The sequence below is a fragment of the Brachyhypopomus gauderio genome, unplaced genomic scaffold (genome assembly GCF_052324685.1).
Source record: "Brachyhypopomus gauderio isolate BG-103 unplaced genomic scaffold, BGAUD_0.2 sc136, whole genome shotgun sequence".
Classification (NCBI taxonomy): Eukaryota; Metazoa; Chordata; class Actinopteri; order Gymnotiformes; family Hypopomidae; genus Brachyhypopomus; species Brachyhypopomus gauderio.
Window position 1 is genome coordinate 362,501 of NW_027506957.1, and position 22,980 is coordinate 385,480.

General features: G+C 48.7%; 14 non-coding genes and 5 pseudogenes across 14 annotated transcripts; all 19 read right to left on the bottom strand.

Annotated features, from left to right (window-relative positions):
* Window positions 1-4,381: 4,381 nt before the first annotated feature.
* LOC143500113 (U5 spliceosomal RNA) lies at window positions 4,382-4,500 on the bottom strand. Its single transcript, XR_013126643.1, has one exon. It is a non-coding gene; the product is annotated as a U5 spliceosomal RNA (small nuclear RNA).
* A 682-nt stretch (window positions 4,501-5,182) lies between these two features.
* Window positions 5,183-5,373, bottom strand: LOC143499769 (U2 spliceosomal RNA). The gene has a single exon (XR_013126375.1). It is a non-coding gene; the product is annotated as a U2 spliceosomal RNA (small nuclear RNA).
* Window positions 5,374-5,536: 163 nt separating this feature from the next.
* LOC143500114 (U5 spliceosomal RNA) lies at window positions 5,537-5,655 on the bottom strand. The gene has a single exon (XR_013126644.1). It is a non-coding gene; the product is annotated as a U5 spliceosomal RNA (small nuclear RNA).
* A 667-nt stretch (window positions 5,656-6,322) lies between these two features.
* Window positions 6,323-6,513, bottom strand: LOC143499770 (U2 spliceosomal RNA). Its single transcript, XR_013126376.1, has one exon. It is a non-coding gene; the product is annotated as a U2 spliceosomal RNA (small nuclear RNA).
* A 163-nt stretch (window positions 6,514-6,676) lies between these two features.
* LOC143500115 (U5 spliceosomal RNA) lies at window positions 6,677-6,795 on the bottom strand. The gene has a single exon (XR_013126645.1). It is a non-coding gene; the product is annotated as a U5 spliceosomal RNA (small nuclear RNA).
* A 681-nt stretch (window positions 6,796-7,476) lies between these two features.
* LOC143499841 (U2 spliceosomal RNA) lies at window positions 7,477-7,659 on the bottom strand. Its single transcript, XR_013126441.1, has one exon. It is a non-coding gene; the product is annotated as a U2 spliceosomal RNA (small nuclear RNA).
* A 1,971-nt stretch (window positions 7,660-9,630) lies between these two features.
* On the bottom strand, window positions 9,631-9,786 carry LOC143499919 (U2 spliceosomal RNA; annotated as a pseudogene).
* A 150-nt stretch (window positions 9,787-9,936) lies between these two features.
* On the bottom strand, window positions 9,937-10,055 carry LOC143500117 (U5 spliceosomal RNA). Its single transcript, XR_013126647.1, has one exon. It is a non-coding gene; the product is annotated as a U5 spliceosomal RNA (small nuclear RNA).
* Window positions 10,056-10,672: 617 nt separating this feature from the next.
* On the bottom strand, window positions 10,673-10,863 carry LOC143499771 (U2 spliceosomal RNA). Its single transcript, XR_013126377.1, has one exon. It is a non-coding gene; the product is annotated as a U2 spliceosomal RNA (small nuclear RNA).
* A 150-nt stretch (window positions 10,864-11,013) lies between these two features.
* On the bottom strand, window positions 11,014-11,132 carry LOC143500118 (U5 spliceosomal RNA). The gene has a single exon (XR_013126648.1). It is a non-coding gene; the product is annotated as a U5 spliceosomal RNA (small nuclear RNA).
* A 617-nt stretch (window positions 11,133-11,749) lies between these two features.
* On the bottom strand, window positions 11,750-11,940 carry LOC143499772 (U2 spliceosomal RNA). The gene has a single exon (XR_013126378.1). It is a non-coding gene; the product is annotated as a U2 spliceosomal RNA (small nuclear RNA).
* A 150-nt stretch (window positions 11,941-12,090) lies between these two features.
* On the bottom strand, window positions 12,091-12,209 carry LOC143500119 (U5 spliceosomal RNA). The gene has a single exon (XR_013126649.1). It is a non-coding gene; the product is annotated as a U5 spliceosomal RNA (small nuclear RNA).
* A 623-nt stretch (window positions 12,210-12,832) lies between these two features.
* On the bottom strand, window positions 12,833-13,059 carry LOC143499866 (U2 spliceosomal RNA; annotated as a pseudogene).
* Window positions 13,060-15,048: 1,989 nt separating this feature from the next.
* Window positions 15,049-15,219, bottom strand: LOC143499904 (U2 spliceosomal RNA; annotated as a pseudogene).
* Window positions 15,220-15,369: 150 nt separating this feature from the next.
* On the bottom strand, window positions 15,370-15,488 carry LOC143500120 (U5 spliceosomal RNA). The gene has a single exon (XR_013126650.1). It is a non-coding gene; the product is annotated as a U5 spliceosomal RNA (small nuclear RNA).
* A 625-nt stretch (window positions 15,489-16,113) lies between these two features.
* On the bottom strand, window positions 16,114-16,303 carry LOC143499860 (U2 spliceosomal RNA). Its single transcript, XR_013126447.1, has one exon. It is a non-coding gene; the product is annotated as a U2 spliceosomal RNA (small nuclear RNA).
* Window positions 16,304-18,249: 1,946 nt separating this feature from the next.
* On the bottom strand, window positions 18,250-18,410 carry LOC143499901 (U2 spliceosomal RNA; annotated as a pseudogene).
* Window positions 18,411-18,560: 150 nt separating this feature from the next.
* On the bottom strand, window positions 18,561-18,679 carry LOC143500121 (U5 spliceosomal RNA). The gene has a single exon (XR_013126651.1). It is a non-coding gene; the product is annotated as a U5 spliceosomal RNA (small nuclear RNA).
* Window positions 18,680-19,292: 613 nt separating this feature from the next.
* On the bottom strand, window positions 19,293-19,463 carry LOC143499899 (U2 spliceosomal RNA; annotated as a pseudogene).
* Between the last annotated feature and the right edge of the window lie 3,517 nt (window positions 19,464-22,980).

Below are 22,980 nucleotides of genomic sequence, written 5' to 3' on the forward strand. Positions count from 1 at the left end.
CGCCCGATCCAAACCTAAAAGAAAGCGCCTTGGGGGACTAAAAACAGAGCACAGTAATAAAAGCAAAGGTAAAATCACTGCTTTTATTACTAAAATTTTCCCTTCCAAAGTCAATTGTCTTAGTCCCCATAGTCCAAGTCTCTGTCTAACTTTCCCTAAGGTTGTTATCCAGTTTCCACTCCCTCCTCCTGCCCGGTCAAATTTCACCCCTAAAATCCTGATATTGGTTTCTTTAAAATTTACCCCTAAAACAGTTGGTACGTTCGTCCATGGTCCAAAGAGCTGTGCCTCCGTCTTGTCTCGGTTCAGTTTGGCTCCAGAGGCCCCCCCAAACCATTCTGTTACCTCTAGGGTCCTCTGGGCCGACACCATGTCTGTGCATAAAACTGTCACGTCGTCCATATATAATGAACATATCACCGTCAGTCCCCCTGGCAAAGTCAGTCCATTGATCCATTGGTCCCTTCTCAAGATTTGCGCCAGTGGTTCTATGCATGTGACGAACAGGAGCGGGGATAAGGGGCAACCCTGCCGTACTCCTGAGCGAATAGTAATCGCCTTGGAGAGGTGCCCATTTACCAAAATTCTGCTATTGATGTCGTTATACAACAGGCCCACCCATGCTATAAACCTCCCCGGGAACCCCATCTTTTGCAGTACCTGAAACAGGTACTGGTGTGAGACCCGATCAAAAGCTTTTTCGAAATCTAAATTTAGTGCTAATAACCGAATGTTTCTGTCTCTCACATAACAGATGGAGTCACGGATCAGGATCAAGTTGTCCGTGATCCTCCGCCCCGGCACTGCGCAAGCTTGATCTGGGTGAATCACGTCTTCTAAAACCAATGACATTCGTCTTGCTAAAATTCTGCTAAAAAGCTTACAATCAACGTTTAAAAGTGTGATAGGTCTCCAATTTCTGATCTCTGATTTTTCTCCTTTTTTGTGCAGCAGAGTCACTATCCCTGACCTAAAACTGTCAGGTAAAACGTCACAAGTCTGGAAGTCTGTAAAAATACATAAAAGGTCCCCTACTAAAATGTCCCAAAAGGTTCTATAAAACTCCACGGGGAGCCCATCCTCTCCCGGGGACTTCCCTGTTTTAAAACCTTTTAAAACATTTTGTAGCTCTTCTGTCGTAAAATCTGTAATTAAAATTTCACCATCTTTTATTGTATTTTCCAAAAAATTTGTCACTTCTTCCATTGTTGCGTTGTGTGTTTGTTTTTCACCATATAAATCTTCATAAAACCTTTCTACCACCCCCATAATCCCATGGTTTGTATCCTGTTTTTTATTCCCATCTTTCACTTCAGTCATCCCACCACCCCGTGCCATAGTTTTCTTAAAAAAGTACCGTGTACACTTTTCCCCTTCTTCCAATTCCTGTTCTTTACAAGTCATTATATACTTTTTGCTCATCTCCTCTGTTAAAAGCATCATCTCTTCCTTTACTTTCTTTATTTCCTCTTTAAAATCATACCCATGATTTACCAGATTAAAATACCTCTGCAGCCGTTTTTGCAGCCCCAACATGCGTCTTTCCTGTTTCTTCTTTTTAAAACTTCCCACCCTTCTAAAAAAAGTCTTGGTCCTCCCCTTCACCATCTCCCACCATTGTGCTCGTGTACTGTACAAGTCTTGGAGGGACTGCCAGAGCTTGTACTGCTCCCTGTATTCTTCTCTTACTTCCTCTTCCAGCAACAGGGAGCAGTTTAGCTTCCACAGCCCTCCCCCTATCGTCACATCTGTGGGGAAAGAAAGGGTGCAAGACAGTAAGGCGTGGTCTGAAAAAAACATGGGGATCAATCTAGCATCTGATGGCGGGCAGTCACGTGTAAAAATGTAGTCAATTCTGGAGGCCCGGGAACCATCACCACTCGACCAGGTGAAGCCCTCCTCCTGTGGATGCATGGTCCGGTAACAGTCAACTAATTTAAAATCCACTTTCAGGTTGGTCAACCTCCCAGACGTTTTATCTAATTTAAAACCATCTCCCACGTTTTTTCTGTCTTTACTAGTTAAAACACAGTTAAAATCCCCGCCCACTATTAAAGGAGCCCTCCCCAGCATGTGGGGCTGCAAATCCCCAAACAATTCAAACCTCTCTTCTTTTTCATTAAAACCATACACATTTAAAACCTTAAAATCCCTCCCTAAAAAATGCAAATTAGCTAAAAGGGCCCGCCCATCCCTCACCACGGTGCAGCCCTTCACCACAATCCTGGAGTTTCTGATTAAAATAGCGACACCATCAGCCTTATTGTAGTGCGACCCACTCCAGAGGGAGGGACCCGCAGCCCAACGCTGCTCCCACTCTCTGTAAGATTTCCGGAAGGGGATCGCACACTCTTGTAATAAAATCACATCAGCATTTACAGTTTCTAAAAATGTTAAAATACTCTGTGCTCTTAGGGGTGCCTTCACACTTCTCACATTTATGGTGGCGATTGTGAGAGACATGAGCATATATTTAAAAGGGAGATGTACAAACATTCTTATATTACTTTGCATCTTAATTTTTCTTAAATCTTAAAAAATTTAAACCATGGACACCTCCTCCTCTGTCTCTTCCTGCCCCCCGGGGAGGGGGGGTGGGGGTGGGGTAGGGGGAGGTGGAGAGGGGAAGGGGAAGGGGGAGAGAGGTGAGAAAGGTGGTGTGTCCTCAATTATGGAATCCTCCGGTGGTACAATTTTGGGTGTGGGTGTTCTTAACCTTATTTCTAGGAAAGATACCCCATTTGGTGACCCTTCTGGCCACGTCCTGTTCCCCTCTGAGGACCCGGTTGCGTCTTGCTCCATTCGATGTTTCTTCTCCACCATGTCCACCAGAGGAGACCCTGCCGGCCTCTTCCCTGTTTGTGTACTTACCCCTTCTTTCTCTTCTAGCACCGTCTCCATTACACATTCCTTGTCTTTTCCAACTCCTGTCTCTTCCTTTCCACTTGTTTGTCCCTCCTTCTCTCCCTTTTCCTCTTCCTGATCCCGGTCCTTTGCCTCGGTCTCCTGGCTGGGGGCGGGGGCCTGCTGGTTGGTTGATTTTCCCGCCATTCCACTTGGCCCCGCCCCTTCTTCTTCCTCCTGCTGCCTTGCCTTCTGACCATGCTGCCAGGCGGCCATTTTCTCCTTCATGTCGGCGGCCATCTTGGCTGCCTTCATTTTGTTTGCATAGGACCTGGGACAATCTCTAAACAGATGGTTATTGGCTCCACACAGATTACACAATCTCCCATTTGGGCACTCCTCGAAGGAGTGCCCAATTTCTCTACACTTTTTACACACAACTTCCTGGCATGCCTCGGCTAAATGTCCCATACGACCACATTTTCGGCACAGTTTTGGCATCCCCTGATAAAAAATGTAGCCCCGGTTTTCACCCAACACTATCATAGAGGGTAGATGTCTAAGACCCAGATATCCTTCTGGGTCTTCCCACTGTTGTATGGGGACTCTCCAAGAGCCTGTCCATACACCGTCCTCGTCTACCACTTTCATAGGTGGGCTTTTTACCGTGCAAAATCTGGCCAGCCATGTCCTAATGTCTTCTCCAGTCACAGTTTCATTGAACATTCTAACAATCACCACTTTGTGTGAATTATCAGAAAGCTTTTCCACTGTGAACATGGAGAACTGGTCTTTAACCGTTTCATATCTATGCCAAAAGTCCTGTAACTGGTGTGTTGTGCAGAAGCTTACATCAAAACCCTTATTTCCTGGTAGCGAAATCAAACAGTTCAAATCAGAGACAGAAAAGCCGAGAGCACCCTGGAGAAGCTTCCTTGAGAAGTCCAACCTCGACATCCCAAGAAGTTTCCCCTCTACTTCTTTAAATAAGAGTCGGACACTGTGGTGCCTCCTCACACCGGCCCGAGGAGCCGACATGGTGGAGGCACCACCACTTGGAATTCACAGACAACACACTAAAAAGTTCTCCAATAAATAACTAAAAAGGTAAAAAAGGTAAAAGGGCTGTAAAAGGGATCAAAACAAGTCTAAAAGCAAATTAAGAACTAAATTAGACAGTCCCTAAAATAAGAGTCTCCTAAAAAAGTTCTAAAATTTACTTACCTTGTACTTTGACCTCTTTTTCCAGCAGTCACACGAAACCGTGTAGAGAAAATTTCCCTTCCAGAGCTTTTCGCCGCCAAAGCGCCTCCTGCCCTGAAAGTCGATCCCAGTCCCGACCTCTTGATCTTAGCCAAAAGGCCGAGAAGCGATAACCTGAAATGGGCGCTGGCCTGGGCGCCGGCCTCGCCGGCACAGGCCTCCCCTCCGCGGAGACAGCGCCCTTCCTTCCTTCCAGCCGTACGTACGCTCACCCTTCCCTTCGTGCCACGCCCACCCCTACGTTTATACACATTCTCATTGTACAGATTGTTGCGGCCCTGCCCGGAGGCAGAGCGCTCCAAAAAATCAATTTGACTCTTTGACGTTCCCCTCCACGGAAATCTTTAGTAAAAGGCGAAAGATTTGTGCGTGAATGAAGAGAAACCCGAGCTATAGCCATGTAGGCTCAGGCGTCCCGCTACGCCAACCTAAAGCCTAGCTCGTTTGTTCGCGGTAACAAGGGAGGAGCCTGCGGGGCTGTGGCTTGTTGGCAACATCAGGCAGGCAGGCAGGCAGGCAGGCAGGCAGGGCTGGCAGGCTATAATGGAGAGAGAGAGAGAGAGAGGAGGGGAAAAAACAGTAACAATCTCAAAAAAAAAAAAAAAAAAAAAAAAAAAAAAAAGAACAAAAACGGAGGGAAAACTGCAAACCGCCGAAAGGGGAGTGGCCTCCGCTCGCACTGCATTTGTGACCAGCTGACAAGGCAGTGAGAGAGACAGAGACCACTCACTCCCCTTCATTCTTACTTATTCTGGTTTTTTTTAAAGGAGTGAGCGCTTTTGGCTGCTTTGTTTTATTTATTCACACAGACAGACAGACAGAGACAGACAGACAGACAAATCAACCAACAAATGTAAAAATAAAGTTTTATAATATTATATATATATATATATATATATATATATATATATATATATATATATATATACATACACACACACACACACACACACACACACACACACACACACACACACACACACACACACACACACACATATTACAAATTCATTAAAATAAACAGGCTGATCATACCATACAACCAGCAACAAACTCTTTCTTTTCCACACGTTTAGGAAGGTGCACCGTTCCTGGAGGTACTGCAATACCAGGTCGATGCGTGGGGCGAACGGGGCAAGCCCCTGTTTCGCCTCCCTGTTCTAAAAATCCATTTAATATGAAGTCCTCATATAGAGGACGTATCAGATATTAAACTGATAAGAACAGATACTACACTTGATCTTAGCCAAAAGGCCGAGAAGCGATAACCTGAAATGGGCGCTGGCCTGGGCGCCGGCCTCGCCGGCACAGGCCTCCCCTCCGCGGAGACAGCGCCCTTCCTTCCTTCCAGCCGTACGTACGCTCACCCTTCCCTTCGTGCCACGCCCACCCCTACGTTTATACACATTCTCATTGTACAGATTGTTGCGGCCCTGCCCGGAGGCAGAGCGCTCCAAAAAATCAATTTGACTCTTTGACGTTCCCCTCCACGGAAATCTTTAGTAAAAGGCGAAAGATTTGTGCGTGAATGAAGAGAAACCCGAGCTATAGCCATGTAGGCTCAGGCGTCCCGCTACGCCAACCTAAAGCCTAGCTCGTTTGTTCGCGGTAACAAGGGAGGAGCCTGCGGGGCTGTGGCTTGTTGGCAACATCAGGCAGGCAGGCAGGCAGGCAGGCAGGCAGGGCTGGCAGGCTATAATGGAGAGAGAGAGAGAGAGAGGAGGGGAATAAACAGTAACAATCTCAAAAAAAAAAAAAAAAAAAAAAAGAACAAAAACGGAGGGAAAACTGCAAACCGCCGAAAGGGGAGTGGCCTCCGCTCGCACTGCATTTGTGACCAGCTGACAAGGCAGTGAGAGAGACAGAGACCACTCACTCCCCTTCATTCTTACTTATTCTGGTTTTTTTTAAAGGAGTGAGCGCTTTTGGCTGCTTTGTTTTATTTATTCACACAGACAGACAGACAGAGACAGACAGACAGACAAATCAACCAACAAATGTAAAAATAAAGTTTTATAATATTATATATATATATATATATATATATATATATATATATATATATATATATACATACACACACACACACACACACACACACACACACACACACACACACACACACACACACACACACATATTACAAATTCATTAAAATAAACAGGCTGATCATACCATACAACCAGCAACAAACTCTTTCTTTTCCACACGTTTAGGAAGGTGCACCGTTCCTGGAGGTACTGCAATACCAGGTCGATGCGTGGGGCGAACGGGGCAAGCCCCTGTTTCGCCTCCCTGTTCTAAAAATCCATTTAATATGAAGTCCTCATATAGAGGACGTATCAGATATTAAACTGATAAGAACAGATACTACACTTGATCTTAGCCAAAAGGCCGAGAAGCGATAACCTGAAATGGGCGCTGGCCTGGGCGCCGGCCTCGCCGGCACAGGCCTCCCCTCCGCGGAGACAGCGCCCTTCCTTCCTTCCAGCCGTACGTACGCTCACCCTTCCCTTCGTGCCACGCCCACCCCTACGTTTATACACATTCTCATTGTACAGATTGTTGCGGCCCTGCCCGGAGGCAGAGCGCTCCAAAAAATCAATTTGACTCTTTGACGTTCCCCTCCACGGAAATCTTTAGTAAAAGGCGAAAGATTTGTGCGTGAATGAAGAGAAACCCGAGCTATAGCCATGTAGGCTCAGGCGTCCCGCTACGCCAACCTAAAGCCTAGCTCGTTTGTTCGCGGTAACAAGGGAGGAGCCTGCGGGGCTGTGGCTTGTTGGCAACATCAGGCAGGCAGGCAGGCAGGCAGGCAGGCAGGGCTGGCAGGCTATAATGGAGAGAGAGAGAGAGAGAGGAGGGGAAAAAACAGTAACAATCTCAAAAAAAAAAAAAAAAAAAAAAAAAAAAAAAGAACAAAAACGGAGGGAAAACTGCAAACCGCCGAAAGGGGAGTGGCCTCCGCTCGCACTGCATTTGTGACCAGCTGACAAGGCAGTGAGAGAGACAGAGACCACTCACTCCCCTTCATTCTTACTTATTCTGGTTTTTTTTAAAGGAGTGAGCGCTTTTGGCTGCTTTGTTTTATTTATTCACACAGACAGACAGACAGAGACAGACAGACAGACAAATCAACCAACAAATGTAAAAATAAAGTTTTATAATATTATATATATATATATATATATATATATATATATATATATATATATATATATACATACACACACACACACACACACACACACACACACACACACACACACACACACACACACACACACACACATATTACAAATTCATTAAAATAAACAGGCTGATCATACCATACAACCAGCAACAAACTCTTTCTTTTCCACACGTTTAGGAAGGTGCACCGTTCCTGGAGGTACTGCAATACCAGGTCGATGCGTGGGGCGAACGGGGCAAGCCCCTGTTTCGCCTCCCTGTTCTAAAAATCCATTTAATATGAAGTCCTCATATAGAGGACGTATCAGATATTAAACTGATAAGAACAGATTTTTTTTTTTTTTTTATTCGAAAAGCCAAGCTTTACAATCATAATACATTCACATAATACATAATTCACATAATTCACATAATACATAGTCATTTCAGTAAAACCACACACTTTAAAATTATGACAGAGCCAGACTTTAACAACAATAAATCAATAAAAATTCATAAAACACTCACATCAGGTTCATATACATATACATAAAAATGCAATAAACGTCTCTAATTTAGCTAAGATTTCTTTACCATGCCTTTCTTGCCTGTCTTGTTCTTCCTATGCCACAAAATGTCATCCACCAAGAATCCATTCCTCTGTAAATAGTTTCGGCATTCCAAGTCCGACCACCCAACTTCTTTAAACTCTGCGCGTATTCTCGCCTCACGCGCTTTAGCCTTGGTTAACCATGGCTCCTCCTTTTGAACACAGGGGGTGGGGGCCGGATGGAGGGAGGAACAACCTCCCTCTACTCCTGTGCCTGGCCCGCTCTTGCCGCCATCACAGTTGCCCGCTGAAGGCGGGGCCTCTCCGTCTCCCTGACTCTCCTTCTCTTCTGCAGCAGTTTTTGACCGAGAGGGGGACTCCTCCATGGGTCCCGAGGTGAGAGCTTGTGAGGGCCTGGGCGCCGCTTCCTCAGCCTGGGGGGGTGGGGGGATGGTCCTGCTCTCCTTAATCCCACGTCTTCCCTCCTCCTCGGGAGGGGTCAGCCCCGTCCTAGTCCTCTTCTTGGAGGTGCCGGGAGTAACTGTCTTTGGCTGCCCGGCCGGTCTGGACCCAACTCTCTGGGGAGGGGGGGCACACAACAAATGAGTGAGTGTTCTCCTTACCTCCCCCTCTATTGGACGCTCCTCTTCACCCGGGACTGCAACAGCGTTGTCTCCCCGGCCGTCCCCCGCCGTCTTCCCCTCATCTGCGGTCGCTGATGTCCCGGGGGCGGCCAGGGGTCCCGTCGGAGCCGCCCCGGAGGGTGCCACGGCAGTCTCCATGCTCCTGCCCCCTATCACCGCCGACGCATAGGTGGAACCAGCGTTGGGGCAGGAGCGCTCCAAATGTCCATCACAGCGGCATCTTCTGCACCTCCGGGGGCCCTTGCAGTCCCGGGCCAAATGTCCAGGGTCCAGACAGTTGTGGCACTTACGACCCGGGCAGCTCTCCTCCTTGTGTCCGTACTCCCGGCACACTCTACAATGGTCGGGCTGACCCCTGTAAAACAAATAGCCTCGATTAGCACCCAAGGAGAAGAGGGCGGGAGGGTGGACCACACCCCCCTTACCATCCTCTCTAAAAATCATAAAAAACTGGCGGCGCCCATTCCATACACCGAGCTCGTCCCGCACATACTTCTCCCCCGGGTGGACCTCCCCGTAGTTCTGGAGGAACCTGCGGATATGCTCCGTGGGGACGTAAGGGTTGAACACGTGGGTGGTGACCATCCGACGGCCCTCCACCCACAGGGGCTCAACCACAAAATACTTCCCCACCGGATGTAATTTCAGCTCATCCCTCCGCTCCAGGATGCGCTGGTACACCTCAGCAGAGGAGAAGGTGACCTCAAAGTAGGCCAAGGGACCATTGCGCTGGGCGCAGATCAAGTCACCGATCGCAATCCCCAAGGCCTCGAACAGCACCTCCCGGATGAAGGGGACCCTCTCCAAGAAAGGGATCCCTTCTACACCAGGAGCCCAGCGGAACCTGGCCGTATTGAGCAGGCCTCCACCTGCTCCCCAACCAGGCCCCGCCGAGGAGGCTGCCGTCGGCCCCGGGGCCCCGACCGGCCGACCGCCGCCCAGCGCCGGTCCCTCAGGCCCACCATCAGCCATCCCCCTCTACCCTGCCGGAAACCCGGAGCAGAGAGAGCCCGCAGTTCCTCCGTTGACCACCGGGGGTAAGATCTTGCTGGTCCACCCGGGATCCTCCAAGCCGGCGAGACGAGCCTAAAAACAGGAGGAGGAGCTGGGCGGTTCCCAAGCGGTGGTCGGTGGACAATGCCACCAGACCGATTGCTCATTAGGTTCCGCCCAGACTCCTCCTGTTAAAAACACAAGCAAAAGGCAGGATTAGTAAACAGGCATAAAAACAAGCATGTAAAAGCTGTAGTATTTAAAACAGATAAATCTGAAACGATACTACACTTGATCTTAGCCAAAAGGCCGAGAAGCGATAACCTGAAATGGGCGCTGGACCGGGCACCGGCCTCGCAGGCAGGGAGGCCTCCTCCGTGGCATACCCGCCCTTCCCCCCTCTTCCAGACACCCACCGAGCCACTCCCACCCCTCCCTAAGTTTATACTTTCTCGTTATACGGATTGTTGCGGCCCCGCCCGGAGGCAGAGCGCTCCAAAAAATCACTTTGACTCTTTGACGTTCCCCTCCACGGAAATCTTTAGTAAAAGGCGAAAGATTTGTGCGTGAATGAAGAGAAACCCGAGCTATAGCCGTGTACGCTCAGGCGTCCCGCCACGCCAACAAAGAGCCTAGCTCGTTTGTTCGCGGTAACAAGGGAGGAGCCTGCGAGGCTGTGGCTTGCTTGTTTGCAAACAACAGGGCTGGCAGGCAATAATAGATAGAGAGAGAGAGAGAGAGAGAGAGAGAGAGAGAGAGAAAACAGGAACAATTTCAAAAAAAAAAAAAAAAAAAAAAAAAAAAAAGAACAAAAACGGAGGGAAAACTGCAAACAGCCGAAAGGGGAGTGGCCTCCGCTCTCACTGCATTTGTGACCAGCTGACAATTGCAGGCAGACAGACAGAGACCACTCACCCCTTCATTCTTGCCTATTTAAGGAGTGGAGTGAGCTGCTTTGTTTTATTTATTTATTCATTTTGGCTGCTCCCTCACATGGACAGACAGACAGACAAATCAATAAATATATATACATATTATATATATATATATATATATATATATATATATATATATATATATATATATATACACACACACACACACACACACACACACACCAAATAAATAAATACATTCATTCATTCATTAAAATAAAACAGGCTGATCATACCAAACAGCAACAAACTCTTTTTTTCACACAAGCTTAGGAAGGTGCACCGTTCCTGGAGGTACTGCAATACCAGGTCGATGCGTGGGGCGAACGGGGCAAGCCCCTGTTTCGCCTCCCTGTTCTAAAAATCCATTTAATATGAAGTCCTCGTATAGAGGACGTATCAGATATTAAACTGATAAGAACAGATACTACACTTGATCTTAGCCAAAAGGCCGAGAAGCGATAACCTGAAATGGGCGCTGGACCGGGCACCGGCCTCGCAGGCAGGGAGGCCTCCTCCGTGGCATACCCGCCCTTCCCCCCTCTTCCAGACACCCACCGAGCCACTCCCACCCCTCCCTAAGTTTATACTTTCTCGTTATACGGATTGTTGCGGCCCCGCCCGGAGGCAGAGCGCTCCAAAAAATCACTTTGACTCTTTGACGTTCCCCTCCACGGAAATCTTTAGTAAAAGGCGAAAGATTTGTGCGTGAATGAAGAGAAACCCGAGCTATAGCCGTGTACGCTCAGGCGTCCCGCCACGCCAACAAAGAGCCTAGCTCGTTTGTTCGCGGTAACAAGGGAGGAGCCTGCGAGGCTGTGGCTTGCTTGTTTGCAAACAACAGGGCTGGCAGGCAATAATAGATAGAGAGAGAGAGAGAGAGAGAGAGAGAGAGAGAGAGAAAACAGGAACAATTTCAAAAAAAAAAAAAAAAAAAAAAAAAAAAAAGAACAAAAACGGAGGGAAAACTGCAAACAGCCGAAAGGGGAGTGGCCTCCGCTCTCACTGCATTTGTGACCAGCTGACAATTGCAGGCAGACAGACAGAGACCACTCACCCCTTCATTCTTGCCTATTTAAGGAGTGGAGTGAGCTGCTTTGTTTTATTTATTTATTCATTTTGGCTGCTCCCTCACATGGACAGACAGACAGACAAATCAATAAATATATATACATATTATATATATATATATATATATATATATATATATATATATATATATATATATACACACACACACACACACACACACACACACACCAAATAAATAAATACATTCATTCATTCATTAAAATAAAACAGGCTGATCATACCAAACAGCAACAAACTCTTTTTTTCACACAAGCTTAGGAAGGTGCACCGTTCCTGGAGGTACTGCAATACCAGGTCGATGCGTGGGGCGAACGGGGCAAGCCCCTGTTTCGCCTCCCTGTTCTAAAAATCCATTTAATATGAAGTCCTCGTATAGAGGACGTATCAGATATTAAACTGATAAGAACAGATACTACACTTGATCTTAGCCAAAAGGCCGAGAAGCGATAACCTGAAATGGGCGCTGGACCGGGCACCGGCCTCGCAGGCAGGGAGGCCTCCTCCGTGGCATACCCGCCCTTCCCCCCTCTTCCAGACACCCACCGAGCCACTCCCACCCCTCCCTAAGTTTATACTTTCTCGTTATACGGATTGTTGCGGCCCCGCCCGGAGGCAGAGCGCTCCAAAAAATCACTTTGACTCTTTGACGTTCCCCTCCACGGAAATCTTTAGTAAAAGGCGAAAGATTTGTGCGTGAATGAAGAGAAACCCGAGCTATAGCCGTGTACGCTCAGGCGTCCCGCCACGCCAACAAAGAGCCTAGCTCGTTTGTTCGCGGTAACAAGGGAGGAGCCTGCGAGGCTGTGGCTTGCTTGTTTGCAAACAACAGGGCTGGCAGGCAATAATAGATAGAGAGAGAGAGAGAGAGAGAGAGAGAGAGAGAGAGAAAACAGGAACAATTTCAAAAAAAAAAAAAAAAAAAAAAAAAAAAAAGAACAAAAACGGAGGGAAAACTGCAAACAGCCGAAAGGGGAGTGGCCTCCGCTCTCACTGCATTTGTGACCAGCTGACAATTGCAGGCAGACAGACAGAGACCACTCACCCCTTCATTCTTGCCTATTTAAGGAGTGGAGTGAGCTGCTTTGTTTTATTTATTTATTCATTTTGGCTGCTCCCTCACATGGACAGACAGACAGACAAATCAATAAATATATATACATATTATATATATATATATATATATATATATATATATATATATATATATATATATATATATATACACACACACACACACACACACACACACACCAAATAAATAAATACATTCATTCATTCATTAAAATAAAACAGGCTGATCATACCAAACAGCAACAAACTCTTTTTTTCACACAAGCTTAGGAAGGTGCACCGTTCCTGGAGGTACTGCAATACCAGGTCGATGCGTGGGGCGAACGGGGCAAGCCCCTGTTTCGCCTCCCTGTTCTAAAAATCCATTTAATATGAAGTCCTCGTATAGAGGACGTATCAGATATTAAACTGATAAGAACAGATTTTTTTTTTTTTTTTTTTTCCTTTTATTCAACAATTACATGATCAGTACAGTGTACACAATCATAAAAGTGTTTCCTTTTAAAAACACATTCAAATCTACATACTACCCAAAAATCAAACAATACAACTCTAAAATTTGCTTCTCAAATCTTAAAATTGGTGTTTACGAGACTGTATCAAATATAAATCTGATACCTAAAACCAAATTAAGATCACTCCAAAAAATATCAAATACAAAAAAATACAATAGACATGCTTCTGTTTTACGGCCTCATCACAGTGGGGCCTGCGCCCTCAACTGTGCTGCTGTATATGTCTGCAACATCTCAGCTCTAATTTGCTCATACGCCTGACGATCTGTGTACCCCTTCCTCCGCCTATCAGCTAGTATATGTGGCCGACCATGAACTGGGTCAAATAAGGCCATCATTACTGGTGTATGGGGCCCAATAGGCGGAAAGGGGGAGGGGATGTCCTCTTCTATACTTGTCTCCTCGTCCTCCTCTGAGTCAGATGGAGACCCTTCATCATCGTCTGGTGGGGGCCGGACATCTCCTCCTTGGTCCTCCCCCTCTTCCGTTGCCGTCTCTGGTGGGAAGGGGTCCTCCTCCATAGTCCCCAGACAGATCACGCTGGGCCAGACTGACTTCTTAGGTGTCGAGGACTGAGATGGCCCAACCTCCGCCTCTTCCGTCTGGGGGGGTGGGGGGGTGGATTTCCTCTCCTTCCTCTGACGCCCCCCCCTCCTCCTTGGGAGGGGTCAGCCCCGTCCTATTTCTCTTCCTGGAGGTGCCGGGAGTAGCCTTCTTCGGCTGCCCGGCCGGTCTGGACCCATCTCTCTGGGGAGGGGGAGCACACAACAAGTGAGTAGACTTCTTCCTTACCTCCCCCTCCCTCGAACGCTCCTCTTCACCCGGGACTGCATCTACGTCGTCTCCCCGGCCGGTCCCCGTTGCAATCCCCTCATCTGCTGTAGCTGGTGTTCCGGGCCCGGCCGGGGGTCCCGTTGGGGCCTCCCCGGAGGGCGCCGCAGTGGTCTTCCTGCTCCTGCCCCCTGCCACCGCCGACGCATAGGAAAAGCCAGCGCTGGGGCAGGAGCGCTCCAGATGTCCCTCACCGCGGCATCTCCTGCACCTCCGGGGGCCCTTGCAGTCCCGGGCCACATGTCCCGGGTCCAGACAGTTATGACACTTCCGGCCCGGGCAGCTCTCCTCCTTGTGTCCATACTCCCGGCACACTCTGCAGTGGTCGGGCTGACCCCTGTAAAACAAATAGCCACGATTAAAACCCAAGGAGAAGAGGGCTGGAGGATGTACCACACCCCCCTGGCCGTCTTCTTTAAAAGTCATAAAAAACTGACGACGGCCGTTCCAGACCCCCAGCTCGTCCCGCACAAACTTCTCCCCCGGGTGGACCTCCCCGTAGTTCTGGAGGAACCTGCGGATATGCTCCGTGGGGACATACGGGTTGAACATGTGGGTAGTGACCAGACGGCGGCCCTCCACCCACAGAGGTTCCACCACGAAATGTTTACCCACGGGATGTTCCTTCAGCTCATCCCTCCGCCCCAGGGCACGTTGGTAAACCTCGGCAGAGTTGAAGGTGACCTCAAAATAGGCCTGGGGCCCATTGCGCTGGGCGCAGATCAAGTCCCAGACCTGGATCCCCAGAGCCTCTCGCAGCACCTCCCTTATGAAGGGGACCCTCTCAATGAAGGGGGGCCCCTCTCCACCGGGAGCCCAGCGGAACCTGGCCGTATTGAGCAGGCCTCCCCCTGCTCCCAAGCCAGGCCCCGCCGGGTAAGCTGCTGTCGGCCCCGGGGTCCCGGCTGGCTGACCGCCACCCAGCGCCGGTGCCGCAGACCCACCATCGGCCATCCTCTCCCCCCCTGCCGGGCGGCCCGGAGCAGAGAGAAGCCGCAGTTCCTCCACTGGTCCCCGGGGGATTGTTCAGAAGTCCACCCGGGATCCTCCAAGCCGGCGAGACGAGCCTAAAAACAGGAGGAGGAGCTGGGCGGTTCCCAAGCGGTGGTCGGTGGGCAGTGCCACCAGACCGGTTGCTCATTAGGTTCCGCCCAGACTCCTCCTGTTAAAAACACAGAAAAAAACAGAGAGGTTAAAATGCAGGCATAGAAACAAGCATGTAAAAGCTGTAGTAAAAGTCTAAAACAGTATATAAAAACTGATAAGAACAGATACTACACTTGATCTTAGCCAAAAGGCCGAGAAGCGATAACCTGAAATGGGCGCTGGACCGGGCACCGGCCTCGCAGGCAGGGAGGCCTCCTCCGTGGCATACCCGCCCTTCCCCCCTCTTCCAGACACCCACCGAGCCACTCCCACCCCTCCCTAAGTTTATACTTTCTCGTTATACGGATTGTTGCGGCCCCGCCCGGAGGCAGAGCGCTCCAAAAAATCACTTTGACTCTTTGACGTTCCCCTCCACGGAAATCTTTAGTAAAAGGCGAAAGATTTGTGCGTGAATGAAGAGAAACCCGAGCTATAGCCGTGTACGCTCAGGCGTCCCGCCACGCCAACAAAGAGCCTAGCTCGTTTGTTCGCGGTAACAAGGGAGGAGCCTGCGAGGCTGTGGCTTGCTTGTTTGCAAACAACAGGGCTGGCAGGCAATAATAGATAGAGAGAGAGAGAGAGAGAGAGAGAGAGAGAGAGAGAAAACAGGAACAATTTCAAAAAAAAAAAAAAAAAAAAAAAAAAAAAAGAACAAAAACGGAGGGAAAACTGCAAACAGCCGAAAGGGGAGTGGCCTCCGCTCTCACTGCATTTGTGACCAGCTGACAATTGCAGGCAGACAGACAGAGACCACTCACCCCTTCATTCTTGCCTATTTAAGGAGTGGAGTGAGCTGCTTTGTTTTATTTATTTATTCATTTTGGCTGCTCCCTCACATGGACAGACAGACAGACAAATCAATAAATATATATACATATTATATATATATATATATATATATATATATATATATATATATATATATATATATATATATATACACACACACACACACACACACACACACACCAAATAAATAAATACATTCATTCATTCATTAAAATAAAACAGGCTGATCATACCAAACAGCAACAAACTCTTTTTTTCACACAAGCTTAGGAAGGTGCACCGTTCCTGGAGGTACTGCAATACCAGGTCGATGCGTGGGGCGAACGGGGCAAGCCCCTGTTTCGCCTCCCTGTTCTAAAAATCCATTTAATATGAAGTCCTCGTATAGAGGACGTATCAGATATTAAACTGATAAGAACAGATTTTTTTTTTTTTTTTATTTTTCGGAAGCAAAGCTTTACACTCATGAGATCATAAAAACCATTTCACCATTACATAATGTCATATAAAATCATACAAAAAAACACCCTGCAATATTCACATAAAAATTATCCCTAAAAAAGTCAAAACTTATACAAAATCCTCTAAACATGCTTCTATTTTGGGCCTTTTCGCAGTGGGGGGCACGCCTCCAACTGCTCCCTTGTATATATCTTCAACATCTCTGTTTTAGCGTGTTTATAAGCCTGGCGATCTGTATACCCCTGAGACCGCATGTAATCTAAAGAGGGTCCATGGACTGGATCAAATAAGCCCATCATTATGGGTGAATGGGGACCAATGGGCGGGAAGGGGGAGGGGATCTCCTCCTCTGTACCGGGCTCCTCTTCTTCCTCCGATTCAGAGGGATCATCTGTGGCTTCATCTGATGATGACAGAGCCCCTCCCTCTCCTTGGTCCTCCCCCTCTTCCGTAGTCCCCTCTGGTAGAGAGGGGTCCTCCTCCATGGTCCCCAGGCAGATAACGCTTGGCCAGACTGACTTCATGGGGGTCGAAGACTGGGAAGGTCTGGACGCCGCCTCTTCAGTCTGGGGGGGCGGGGGGGTGGACTTCCTCTCCTTATTTCGTCGTCTCCCCTCCTCCTTGGGAGGGGTCAGCCCTGTCCTGGATCTTTTCTTGGAGGAGCCGGGAGTGGCCTTCTTCGGCTGCCCGGCCGGTCTGGACCCATCTCTCTGGGGAGGGGGAGCACACAACAAGTGAGTAGGCTTCTTCCTTACCTCCCCCTCCCTTGGACACTCCTCTTCACCCGGGACTGCCTCTACGTCGTCTCCCCGGCCGGTCCCCGTTGTAATCCCCTCATCTACTGTGGCTGGTGTTCCGGGCCCGGCCGGGGGTCCCGTTGGGGCCTCCCCGGAGGGCGCCGCAGTGGTCTTCCTGCCCCTGCCCCCTGCCACCGCCGACGCATAGGAAAAGCCGGCGCTGGGGCAGGAGCGCTCCAGATGTCCCTCACCGCGGCATCTCCTGCACCTCCGGGGGCCCTTGCAGTCCCGGGCCACATGTCCCGGGTCCAGACAGTTATGACACTTCCGGCCCGGGCAGCTCTCCTCCTTGTGTCCATACTCCCGGCACACTCTGCAGTGGTCGGGCTGACCCCTATAAAACAAATAGCCACGATTAAAACCCAAGGAGAAGAGGGCTGGAGGATGTACCACACCCCCCTGACCATCTTCTTTAAGAGTCATAAAAAACTGGCGACGGCCGTTCCAGACCCCCAGCTCGTCTCACACAAACTTCTCCCCCGGGTGGACCTCCCCGTAGTTCTGGAGGAACCTGCGGATATGCTCCGTGGGGACATACGGGTTGAACATGTGGGTAGTGACCAGACGGCGGCCCTCCACCCACAGAGGTTCCACCACGAAATGTTTACCCACGGGATGTTGCTTCAGCTCATCCCTCCGCCCCAGGGCACGTTGGTAAACCTCGGCAGAGTTGAAGGTGACCTCAAAATAGGCCTGGGGCCCATTGCGCTGGGCGCAGATCAAGTCCCAGACCTGGATCCCCAGAGCCTCTCGCAGCACCTCCCTTATGAAGGGGACCCTCTCAATGAAGGGGGGCCCCTCTCCACCGGGAGCCCAGCGGAACCTGGCCGTATTGAGCAGGCCTCCCCCTGCTCCCAGGCCAGGCCCCGCCGGGTAGGCTGCTGTCGGCCCCGAGGTCCCGGCTGGCTGACCGCCACCCAGCGCCGGTGCCGCAGGCCCTCCATCGGCCATCCTCTCCCCCCCTGCCGGGAGGCCCGGAGCAGAGAGAAGCCGCAGTTCCTCCTCCAGTCACCGGGGGATTGTTCAGAAGTCCACCCGGGATCCTCCAAGCCGGCGAGACGAGCCTAAAAACAGGAGGAGGAGCTGGGCGGTTCCCAAGCGGTGGTCGGTGGGCAGTGCCACCAGACCGGTTGCTCATTAGGTTCCGCCCAGACTCCTCCTGTTAAAAACACAGAAAAAACAGAGAAGGTTAAAATGCAGGCATAGAAACAAGCATGTAAAAGCTGTTCGTATAGAGGACGTATCAGATATTAAACTGATAAGAACAGATACTACACTTGATCTTAGCCAAAAGGCCGAGAAGCGATAACCTGAAATGGGCGCTGGACCGGGCACCGGCCTCGCAGGCAGGGAGGCCTCCTCCGTGGCATACCCGCCCTTCCCCCCTCTTCCAGACACCCACCGAGCCACTCCCACCCCTCCCTAAGTTTATACTTTCTCGTTATACGGATTGTTGCGGCCCCGCCCGGAGGCAGAGCGCTCCAAAAAATCACTTTGACTCTTTGACGTTCCCCTCCACGGAAATCTTTAGTAAAAGGCGAAAGATTTGTGCGTGAATGAAGAGAAACCCGAGCTATAGCCGTGTACGCTCAGGCGTCCCGCCACGCCAACAAAGAGCCTAGCTCGTTTGTTCGCGGTAACAAGGGAGGAGCCTGCGAGGCTGTGGCTTGCTTGTTTGCAAACAACAGGGCTGGCAGGCAATAATAGATAGAGAGAGAGAGAGAGAGAGAGAGAGAGAGAGAGAGAAAACAGGAACAATTTCAAAAAAAAAAAAAAAAAAAAAAAAAAAAAAGAACAAAAACGGAGGGAAAACTGCAAACAGCCGAAAGGGGAGTGGCCTCCGCTCTCACTGCATTTGTGACCAGCTGACAATTGCAGGCAGACAGACAGAGACCACTCACCCCTTCATTCTTGCCTATTTAAGGAGTGGAGTGAGCTGCTTTGTTTTATTTATTTATTCATTTTGGCTGCTCCCTCACATGGACAGACAGACAGACAAATCAATAAATATATATACATATTATATATATATATATATATATATATATATATATATATATATATATATATACACACACACACACACACACACACACACACCAAATAAATAAATACATTCATTCATTCATTAAAATAAAACAGGCTGATCATACCAAACAGCAACAAACTCTTTTTTTCACACAAGCTTAGGAAGGTGCACCGTTCCTGGAGGTACTGCAATACCAGGTCGATGCGTGGGGCGAACGGGGCAAGCCCCTGTTTCGCCTCCCTGTTCTAAAAATCCATTTAATATGAAGTCCTCGTATAGAGGACGTATCAGATATTAAACTGATAAGAACAGATTTTTTTTTTTTTTTTTTTTTTTTTTTTTTTTTTTTTTTTTTTTGACAATGTTTATTGAGTCTTTACACCAATAAATACAACGTCACTTTTATGTTAAAAAAGCAGCATACACATTAGATAAAAAGATGGTTAAAGGACACAATAGTCATGCATTTTAAAACCATTTTTACAATCTTTTCTCTTTTAAAAGCCACATCCTTGCATCTGTTAAAATAGTACATAAAAGGTTTTATTATAGAAGCATTTTAAAAAGCCCTTAAAGTCCAAAACAGTTTAATATCATAAAACCTTTTCAATGTCAAATTCACTACTTTGTGTATTGTCCTTTTCAGATGTATTGCAAACCCTGCTCCCCCCCGTCCAAGACCACAAGGAGAGAGGAAGGCAGAGATGAACCCAGCCGGGAGGCCGAGGTGCGTGCATCCGCAGCTCCTCCCGCCCTCCGTCGAGGCCCCTTCCTGTGCGTCTCCAGAGGAAGTCCTCCCCTGTGCCCGCTGTCTCCTTTCAGGCATCCGTGTCCCCTCAGGAAACGTCGGCGGGAGCCCCGGTCAGTGGTGGCAGGGACCTCCCTGCGTGTGACCTCGGCCCCCTCCTCCAAATGGCGACGCCCGGCGCCACCTGCAGCGTTGTAGTTACCATCCTTGTCATCGCGTGGAGGGGCACCGTGACGCGCTTCCCCACCAGCAGGTTGCGGGAGGTCCACAGTGCGGCCGTCACGCTTGTAAGGGTGAGCCAGAGTGCCTCGAATTCTTTGGATGGTAACTTTTCTACACCCTGGCCCACCCCGTTCACCGCTAACCGGTAACTTTGCGGGTGGACCTCCCCTGCTGGCAGGCTTGGGCATTCCAGGGGGCCGATCGCGGCCCACAGGTCCCTGGCCACGCTGCACTCCCAAAGGACGTGCCGCACGGTCTCAGGCTGGCCGCAGCCTGGCCGTGGGCACACTGCCGTTGCCCCCATGCCCCGGGAGTGCATCACCGCCCGGACCGGGAGGACTTCATGGGCCACCATCCAGGTAAGGTCCTTCTGTTTGTTCCGGAGGGCCGGGTGGGCCGCGTTCGCCCACACTCTCCGAGCCTCTGCCGTCGTCATCCCCACCACTCTGCTCACCTCCTCGCGGTCCTGAACAAGGGAGACCAGAGTTTTGGCATTAGTGAGTTCTTGTACTGTACATTTTTCCAGATCATACTTTTTTAAAAATTTCTTAATAAAAAGGTATTCGTGTGGCAGTTTAAAAGATACTGGTGTTCTCAAATCTGGTTTTAAAATGCCTATTGTTTGCAGATAAGACCCCATCCAGAACCGGGCCATAATGGCTGTCTTGGTCCTGGATGGTGATGTTGCGTATGCTATATGTCCTGCAACAAACTTGCTGCCTAAAAACAGGTGGGGGTCTGGGAGCCCTTTCCCTCCGTTTTCAGGCCTCTTCTTCACTGTTTCTCTCCTCAGGCGCTCCCACTTGGACCCCCACAGGAAGTAAAAGATCGCTCGATCCAAACCTAAAAGAAAGCTCCTTGGAGGACTAAAAACAGAACACAGTAATAAAAGCAAAGGTAAAATCACTGCTTTTATTACTAAAATTTTCCCTTCCAAAGTCAACTGTCGTAGTCCCCATAGTCCAAGTCTCTGTCTAACTTTCCCTAAGGTTGTTGTCCAATTTCCACTCCCTCCTCCTGCCCGGTCAAATTTCACCCCTAAAATCCTAATATTTGTTTCTTTAAAATTTACCCCTAAAACAGTTGGTGCGTTCGTCCATGGTCCAAAGAGCTGTGCCTCAGTCTTGTTTCGGTTCAGTTTGGCTCCAGAGGCCCTCCCAAACCATTCTGTTACCTCTAGGGTCCTCTGGGCCGACACCATGTCTGTGCATAAAACTGTCACGTCATCCATGTATAATGAACATTTCACCGTCAGTCCCCCTGGTAGAGTCAGTCCATTGATCCATTGGTCCCTTCTCAAGATTTGCGCCAGTGGTTCCATGCATGTGACGAACAAGAGCGGGGATAAGGGACAACCCTGCCGTACTCCTGAGCGAATAGTGATCGCCTTGGAGAGGTGCCCATTTACCAAAATTCTGCTATTGATGTCGTTGTACAACAGGCCCACCCATGCTATAAACCTCCCCGGGAACCCCATCTTTTGCAGTACCTGAAACAGGTACTGGTGTGAGACCCGATCAAAAGCTTTTTCGAAATCTAAATTTAATGCTAATAACCGAATGTTTCTGTCTCTCACATAACAGATGGAGTCACGGATCAGGATCAAGTTGTCCGTGATCCTCCGCCCCGGCACTGCGCAAGCTTGATCTGGGTGAATCACGTCTTCTAAAACCAATGACATTCGTCTTGCTAAAATTCTGCTAAAAAGCTTACAATCTACGTTTAAAAGTGTGATAGGTCTCCAATTGCTGATCTCTGATTTTTCCCCTTTTTTGTGCAGCAGAGTCACTATCCCTGACCTAAAACTGTCAGGTAAAAAGTCACAAGTCTGGAAGTCTGTAAAAATACATAAAAGGTCCCCTACTAAAATGTCCCAAAAGGTTTTGTAAAATTCCACGGGGAGCCCATCCTCTCCCGGGGACTTCCCTGTTTTAAAACCTTTTAAAACATTTTGTAGTTCCTCTGTTGTAAAATCTGTAGTTAAAAGTTCATCATCTTTAATTTTATTTTCCAATAAATTGGTCACTTCTTCCATTGTTGTTTTATGTGTTTTCTTTGCACCATATAAGTTTTCATAAAACCTTTCCACCGCCCCCATAATCCCATGATTTGTATTCATTATCTTGTCTCCATCTTGTAATTTAGTAACCCCTCCTCCCCGCGCCACTGTTTTCTTGAAAAAATATCTTGTGCATTTTTCCCCTTCTTCTAGTTCCTGTTCTTTACAAGTCATTATATGTCTTTTGCTTACCTCCTCCATTAAAAGTCTCATTTCTTCTCTCACCTGTTTTATTTCCTCATTAAAATCAAACCCTTGGTTTACCAGATTAAAATACCTCTGTAACCTTCTTTGCAGCCCCATCATGCGCCTTTTCTGTTTTTTCTTTTTAAAAGTTCCCACCCTTTTAAAAAACGTCTTGGTCCTTCCCTTTACCATCTCCCACCACTGTGCACGTGAATCGTACAGGTCTTGGAGGGACTGCCAAAGTCTGTACTGCTCCCTGTATTCGTCTCTCACCCCTTCATCCTGCAGCAGGGAGCAGTTCAGCTTCCACAGCCCTCCCCCTATCGTCACATCTGTGGGGAAAGAAAGGGTGCAAGACAGTAAGGCGTGGTCTGAGAAAAACATGGGGATCAATCTAGCATCTGATGGTGGGCAGTCACGTGTGAAGATGTAGTCAATTCTGGAGGCCCGGGAACCATCACCACTCGACCAGGTGAAGCCCTCCTCCCGTGGATGCATGGTCCTGTAACAGTCCACTAAATTAAAATCAGTTATCAGATTTGCCAATCTTCCCGATGTTTTGTCTAGTTTAAAACTCTCTCCCACATTTCTCCTATCTTTTTTACTTAAAACACAATTAAAATCCCCACCCAC